Source organism: Physeter macrocephalus, chromosome 11 (assembly GCF_002837175.3).
Source record: "Physeter macrocephalus isolate SW-GA chromosome 11, ASM283717v5, whole genome shotgun sequence".
Taxonomy (NCBI): domain Eukaryota; kingdom Metazoa; phylum Chordata; class Mammalia; order Artiodactyla; family Physeteridae; genus Physeter; species Physeter macrocephalus.
In genome coordinates this window covers 140,569,649-140,577,939 of record NC_041224.1, presented here as the reverse complement: position 1 = coordinate 140,577,939, position 8,291 = coordinate 140,569,649, and the positions used below count along the sequence as shown (strand labels likewise).

The 8,291-nt window shown below is 39.8% G+C and overlaps 1 long non-coding RNA gene across 3 annotated transcripts in view; it reads right to left on the bottom strand.

Annotated features, from left to right (window-relative positions):
* Positions 1 to 819: 819 nt before the first annotated feature.
* The window catches only part of LOC102989216 (uncharacterized), a 181,806-nt gene continuing 174,334 nt past the window's right edge, over positions 820 to 8,291 (bottom strand). For all 3 annotated transcript variants that reach the window (XR_008618676.1, XR_448524.2, XR_008618677.1), the window contains exons 5-6: positions 3,511 to 3,576; positions 820 to 1,059 (exon numbers count right to left, since the gene is read on the bottom strand). This is a non-coding gene — a long non-coding RNA (uncharacterized lncRNA). The remainder of the gene's footprint in view (positions 1,060 to 3,510; positions 3,577 to 8,291) is intronic.

Here is an 8,291-nt window from a genome sequence, read left to right as displayed (position 1 = left end):
CCAATCTATTGATATTTTTATTTTAAAAATGTTCAGTAACGTCAAATGTACATAAATCAAGACTACGTATCAATTTATGAACAGATGTAGGCATGTAGCCAACATGTATAAAAGGAGAATGGTTTAAGAAGCTGATTCTTTGATGTGAAGTTTCTTTTATAAGAATTTTTCTTTATCTCTCCCTTAATAAAAAAAAAAGTAAGAGCCTAGTTCAAAGCACAATCAGTCTTTCATGGTAAGGACAATGGATGGAAGCAATTTGAAGCAAATGCCCTTTGATTAAATAGATGACTATTTGACTTCTTAATAAATAATCAACATCAAAATGAAAGTCTAGAAATTTTCAAGTTCACATGGTTATGGTTTATTTTAGCAGAATTGAAATGGTATACGCACTTTGAACTCTATAGCTTAAATATTTTAAAAAGACTCCTTGGAAATAATTTTAAAATAACCCAACTACATTCATTCACCAAAGCATGGAAAATGGAAAGCAAATTAAGATCCCGAGAATATATATTTGCCTTTCAGCATCACGTTGTACCTGTACTTTTGATTCCAAAACTGCCCTGGCATGTGTTTGTTTTGAAGTCACTTTTGATGGGGGAGGTATGTGCTGCGGTACACAGATAAGCAGGAAATGAACCATGGAAAAAAAATCTATTAGTTTCAAAACTCAAAGAGAGTAACTGCCCCAGCACTGCATGTTTTTCCCTTTTCCAGTTTAAAATTTTCCCTATTCCAAATAATGCCATATACAATTGCCCCAGTTTTGAACCAGCTTATTCGGCACTTGTACTAGTTGATTGGTACAAACAATTTTTTTTTCCTTACCTACAAGTTCCAAAGAAAAGCTATCATTTTTCACAGGTGTTTTCTGCTGGGATGCCCCAGCAATGGCAGCTCTGATCCTGCAGCAGGAAGACTGGTTGCTCTTCTATTGACAATGCCTGCTGGCCCTTCCTTCCATCCTGGTTGTCCCTTTAAAAGTCAGAGTTGTGTTTTCTTCCCCAGGGTCAGGACAAGGTGTCCTTCTCAGTGAGTTGGAGATCCTTTCTCCTTAAACGCACACAAAGCATAAAAATACAAAACAATAGTTCTGCCACACCCAAGTTTAATTCTCATTAAGTAGTTCTCTAAATAGGCATTAGCTGATTAAAAAAAAAAAAAAAAAGACTCCCAGTGCAGTATATCTGCTCACAATCTACTTGTCCTTTACTTATGCAAAGAAGAGAGATTTCTTAAGTGATGAAAATTATTGCAATAAACTATTCACATCCACCTGGAACCTCAGAATATGATCCTATATGGAATAGGGACTTTGCAGATGTGATTAAGGTAAGGAGCTTGAGATGACATAATCCTGGAAGAGAGAGAGCCCTAAATTCAATGAGGAGTTCCCTTATAAGAGACAGAAAAGAAGACACAGACACACAGAGAGAAAGCCATGTGAAGACAGGGCAGAAACGAGAACGATGTATCTCTAAGCCAAGGAACACTAAAGATTGTCTGCAGCCACCAGAACCTGAAAAAAGGCATGGAACAGATTCTCCCTCAGAGCCTCTGGAGGGAACCAATCCTGCTGACACCTTGATCTCAGATTTCTGGCCTCCAGAACAGTAAGAGAATAAATTTCTGTTGATTTAAGCCACCAAGTTTATGTAATTTTTTATGGCAGCCCTAGGGAACAGATATGGTACATAATTATTTATACACACACACACACACACACACACACACACACACACACAAACACACTATTAATATCTTGGAAAGTTTCCCTAAGGATCAGTGGTTCTCACTGAAGGCCGTACTGCCCATATGGAAATACATGATGGTGGTGGTTTGGGTTTCTGGTGATTGGAGGATGCTACAGGCATTGAGTGGGCAGCATTCATACTGGTCCCACACAGTGAAACACTGTTCAGCCTTTTGCACGACCTTTGAATATTCTCACCAGTCATTTATGTAGGTGGAAAACTGATTCATACTTATTTGAGGCAAGAACCTAATGTTGGTGAACACAAAGTATTTTTTGCATAGTTTCAATAGACATGCATTTCCTGAAGTTTTCAGGAAATACAATTACTGTAAAGTGAGGGAAGTTTGCATTTTCTTTTGTTTGAATTATACTGATGCAGCTGTGTTGGTCTGCATTTGTAGATTTTGCCTCAAAGCACTGACAGTACTATCTTACCTGCTAATTTCATTGTGCCTGAAGATTTACATAATTAAATAGATATTGTATTAATCAGGCTTCTCCTGAATAATATGAAGAGATTTATTATAAGCGATTGATTTGCATGATTATGGAAGGTGAAGAGTCCCAAGATCTGCAGGGTAAGTTGGGAAGCAGGAGACCAAGAAGAGCCAATGGTGCAGTTTCAATCTGAAGACCAGGAAGAGCTGATGTTTCAGTTCCAGTTTGAAGCAGGAACAAAACCATGTCCTAGTTTAAAGGCAGCCAAGCAGGAAGAATTGCTTCTTACTCAGAAAGAGGTCAGCCTTTTTGATCTATTCAAGCCTTCAACTGATTGGATGAGGCCCACCCACATTAGAGAGCACAATTTTGTCACTCAGTCTACTGATTTATATGTTAATCTCATTAAAAAACACACTCACAGACACATCCAGAGTAATGTTTGACCAAATACTTGGGCACCTTCTGGCCCAGTCAAAATGACTCATAACATCAATCATCATAGATATTAATACATAAGTTGTTTTTCTTATATTTCTACCTCACATTTTAATTAAAACAGTATATTGGTTTCTAAAAATATAATTGTATAAGAAGGTTATATTATTTATGAATTTCATTTTCAATAGTAAAGAGGTCACTAAAAAATATTCATTACAAAGAGGAGTCACTGGCTGTTAGAGGGCTGAGCAAAACTAACCTAGGTGTGCTGCATTCTGTCGTGATGGCTTAATAGTTTTCCATATATGGACACACAATAATACATTGAATTAATGAACACCTTGGTTGTTGGTTTTTTTTACTATTACTAAAAATCTCATGGAGAACACCTTCATACATGTATATTTGCACATTTTACAATATTTCTGTATAACAGATTCCTTGAGAAAGAATTCCTCGGAAGAGTGTGCACATTTAAAATGTTGATAGACACTTTAGCAGTGGGTTTCAAGACAAGAACTCTTTCTTCAAGGGAAACTATATATGGGGGATGAAAACTGTTGCCTGCCATATCGGTAAACAAAGGATGTTGCAGCCATCAAGCCATCAGCCATTGTAGCCACCCCCAACTGTGCATCCTGAGGGATTCAGGATGGAGAAAAGCAGGCTACTGGCCCTAGAGAGTTAAGGTGCATATCAAAGGAATGATTTCAGTGAGCCCAGACTCTTGCATCCTCCTATGCATAGAAAAGCACACTAGAATCATTTACTTGAGATGTCTGGTTTTCTTTCATTAACAGTAATCTTTTGATGGTCCCACTACCTGGTTTTTGTTGTAAAGCTCCTATATATACCAGCTCCTCCCTTACCTCTTCAGGGCAGTCCCTCAGAGCTGTCTGACAGGCTGTCTTCTGGGCTTAAGTCCTCAGTCTTGCCTGCCAGATAAAAAACATAATTCTCAACTTTTAGGTTCTGCATTGTTTTTTCAGTCGACAATACCAAAGACTATAAAACAGATATAAGTAGAGCTGCTTTTGAAAAAGGATAGAAATCCAGAAGCCCTGCCCATTCCTTTCTTGGCCAAGGCAATCCCTGGGCATCTGCACAGAGCTCCTCAGGCTTCAGGAGCATAGCTTGAAAACACTGGCCTGGGATGCAATTTATCCCTTTCTTGGTGGCTTAGGCTTTGTAAGGCTGGCCCTCCCTATGAGACTCCTTGATAGCTTTTCCTCACTCTCCCTGACATCTAGGTTGTTAACATCAGGTTAAGTGTTGGCTCATTTATCAGTTGTATAAGGCCAACCAACTAGAACCCCCATGCTGCCTTCATTATTATTATTTACTTTTTTGAAATGTTTTAAATACATGTACTGAAAAGTCCATAAAAGGTAAACATGCAGCTTAATAAAATAGCATAATGCATATACCGACATAGCCATTACCCCAATAAAGAAATAAAATAGCACCCCAGATACACCCACCTCACTCCTCACCAAAGCAAATCACCGTACTGACATTTATAGTCATCATTCCCTGTTTTTCTTTGTACTTTTACTCTAGCATATACTGTATATGAGTAAATACAACATAGTTTCTTTTTCGCCTGTTTGGGAACTTCATATCAAAGGAATAATATAGTATGTATTTTCTGTTCTTTGGTGCAATTCTATTTTTGTGAAATCTGTACATGCTGGTGCATATGGCTGTAGTTTTAAAAAATTTTTATTCCTACGTTGCATTTAATTCTATGAATATACCACAATTTATTTATCCATTCCATTGTTGATGAGCGTTTGGTTGTTTTTCAGTTTAAGGCTATTATAAATAATGCTGCTAAGAACTTTCTTATACCTATCTTCTGATTCCCATAGTCTTACATTTCCATTTCGCATATTACCGGAGATAAAATTGCTGGGACATATGATATGAACCTGAGCTTTCCATTCTAGGTTGTTTTACTTACATAAACAAACAACTCTACTGCTTGGTTTTAAAAAGTATTTGTTCTGTAGATTACCTGATAACCATGTGTAATTGCAATCACCATTGTCTCAGATATCTTCCACAATATTTTATAAAATGTAGGATTGTATGGGGTTTCTTTTGGGGGTGATGAAAATATTTTAAAATTAAATAGTGGTTATGGTTGCACAACTCTAAATGCACTAAACCCCTCTGAACTGTACACTTTGAAGGGATGGATTTTGTGGCATGGGGATTATATTTCAATTAGGCTGTTATAAATAAACAAGTTAAAAAAACCAAATGACAATAAAAATTCAGGATTGTCGCTGGCAGAAGCAGTGTAATGGGGGACTCTCTCTCCCACCAACCATCCCACCAGGAATTATGTGTGAAGGGAGGGGACAGGCAAGGAGCAGGAGAATGAGATGGGGACGTAACAAAGGAGAGAGGACAGTATGAAAGTGGTAGGTTTAGACGGTAGCTTAGGAAATATTATGGTAGCCTGATGTATTATTTGATTACGGGAAATGAGGACAAGGAAATGGAATAGAGTTGATGGAGTACTTTAAGCAATGACTATGTTTAAATACACACATGATTTTCTGATCTGCACGTATCAGCTCTCCACATGCCAAAAAGTGTTAATATGTTCATGGAATACATGAGGGAAACTGAGTTGCAGGGATGGAACTCAGGGTCACAGGGCTAATATAGAGAGATAACAATAATAGTAACATCCTAGCTAACATTAGTATTTCATATTTATTTTTTATTTATTATAAGGTTTCAAATCCTGGCTATACCACTTACTATCTGTGTAACATTGAGCAAGTTACTTAGCTTTTCTTGACCTTACTTTCTTCATCCCATAAACTACCATTGTGCGTTTCAGTTCCAGAAACGGTGCCACGGGAATTGCCTTTGTCTCCCCACTTTACAGGAGGATGCACAGTAGCAGATATGCCAGTTAGAAGGAGAGCACACTTGCCCTGCTGCCCACACACACCCCCTGACATAACCACGTTAATGAGGTAAGACTGTTGGCACCAGACAGGAACATCCCGCGTGTCAAGAGAACATAGAAAACTGCCTTTCTGCTTGAAACTAGAGAAAAGGGAAAAATAATGTCTCAACAAATCATCCTGTCACACAAGCAGCCTACTAACTGAAGCATTTTAATCAGTGTAACTACAAAAGCCCTTGCTCAAATTGTGTGGTATTCTGTGCCTCTTAAGTTACGGAGTGAGAAACAATTTTTTTAAATCTACAAGTGACTCTTTGAAATAACATCTTTTTATTTACACATACGTCTTTTTGGATAACGTGGGGAATAGCTCATTTTGGTTAACAAATACGTAACACAACTTATACATCCGTTTTGTTCATTGAGAAGGTTTGGGGACATGTAAAGAGCCCAGAAAATTCCAACAGGCTGCTGTTATCAAATGAATCAGTACGGCTTCTTCAGCAGTTGAATATCACTCTCTATAACACTTTTCTTCTATAAATGAAGGCCTTGTTTTATAACTGGCCTGGATGCTTCTGATTTTATTGGAACTCTACTAAGAAGCTGGTTTGCTGTGAATTCCTTCCTTGTGGCTAAATCTGCATGAATTCAATACAGCATCTGAGCCGACACTAGGTCTCACACCACCCACGTCCCAGGTGGAATTAAATGTCCTCGAGTAGGCTGCTTTGAAATTCTAGTTTTTAAAGCACGCTTTTCAGAGCAGCAAAGCACAAATGACTGTGTGTATATTTACTGCACTTTACGCATCCTGTGTATAAAAGCTGTATTGAACATTTATGAGGGTTCTCCTCTGAAAAACTGCAGATCATAATAGAAAGTATGTTTTTGCATTTTTACCAAAACCTCAGACTCCAACAGACTGAGGACTTGATGGAGCCAAGAAATAAAAAGAGAGAGCTGCTTACCACAACATATAGTGCTCCTGGCACAAACAGATCTGTTTCACTCACTCAGGCCTTGAGGCGCAGGAACAAAAGAACCCGAGCAGTTCCAGCACCCTTTGCCCACATCTGCCCAGGCCTTGCCCTTTTTCTCCACAGAGAGCAAGGGACAGGAAGAAGTAAGGCAGGCAGTGCCCATGAGTTCTGAAAAACAGGGTAAAGGGAGATGCTGGGAGCCCTTTTCGTCTTTTCCCATGAAATATCTCGTACACTTTCTTTGATTTTCAAATTTTAAAATGGCTGTACATCGTTCACACAGCAGAGGTCTAATGATAATGGCCTCCAAATGTTTGCATTAAGTAAGTTGACTTATTTCCAAGGTAATCTAGAAACAAACATTGACTGTGTTCACTGTTTGAAAAGTATTTAACTATGCCTGATTTCCTCCCAACTGCCTACATGTAGCAGTCAGGGGCCAACAAGGAAACCGCTTTACCATTTTTTAATAAAGAGAAATCAATGCAGGGAATTGGGTACAAGAGTGACAAAAGAGCTGGAAGCCAAACAGGAGGTAGCATGGCAACCGGAGATGAACAATGGCAGAGAGAGCCAAAGGCTGTTGTGGGGTTTTCAGAGCCCAGAGCCAAGGTCACAGGACAGTAGCTGGCACCTCAATGGACCTGTCCGGGGGGGAAATGAGCCACAGGGGATATGCAGCCATGCTGAAGAAACACCCAAAGCAGAGAGCAATCCTGTGTGCTCCCTTCCCTTCCTCCTGCAACCCCCAACCACTCACCAGTTCTCACGTTGCCCAAAGCCAGAAGCCAGCGGACGCAGGAGGCTGGGAATCAGCCTGTAGGCAGGGGTCAGCCCCACTGCCATAGAGAGCAGAGCAAGGGAAGAGAAATGAATCTGAGGCCACCCTGAGATCACATCTTCCTTGACCATTTCTCTGACTTCCCAAACTTAAGAAAAAAATATATCTGAAATGAAATCTCTAGCTTATTGGACAATGGGAAAGACTAGGTGCGGAAGGCTGCAGCAACCGAAGAAACTCCGCCTTACCCTGACCTATGAGCTCAGTACCACTCACCTAGGGTAGCATCAGTCTCTACATTGTTTCCAGCCGAGGCTCGAGCCAATGGGACCCATTGCAGACTCATACAGGGGAACAGATGCCTTTTTCTTGATTTACTTGACATTGTTTCAGTATTTTCTCATACATATTCACACAGAAATGATTATGCAGCATTTTATGAGCTGTCACAAGGGAAAATGGCTGTGGCATGCGTCCATGGCTGACAGGGTGCTCTTGCCACCTGTCACCCAGAGCTTTGAGGTGCAGGGAGAAAAAAGGAGAGAAAATAAAATGTGAATGGGTGGTGAGTTACATCTCCTGACTTTTGGGGAAGTAACTAGAGTCACCCTTCCCTTTCTTATTGTTTTCTTCTCTTTTTTAAGAAGAAATAAATATATCTAAGAGAAACATTCTGGCTATCTAAGGGTGGGGAACAAGAGCAGTTAGAAGAAAACAGCTGGAATGTATCTGCAAAAGGAATGGACAAAAACGCTCCTTCTGTGCCATCAGTGAATCGCTGCTGTGAGAAAGCCAAAATAGCAACTTCTTTACCGCCAAAACAATTCTCCCTGAGGCCAGTTCCCATGCATACCCAGGACACTTCCCAGCTGTTTGGCAGTGCTGAGTGCTTTTTTTTTTTTTTTTTTGCGATACGCGGGCCTCTCACTGTTGTGGCCTCTCCCGTTGCGGAGCACA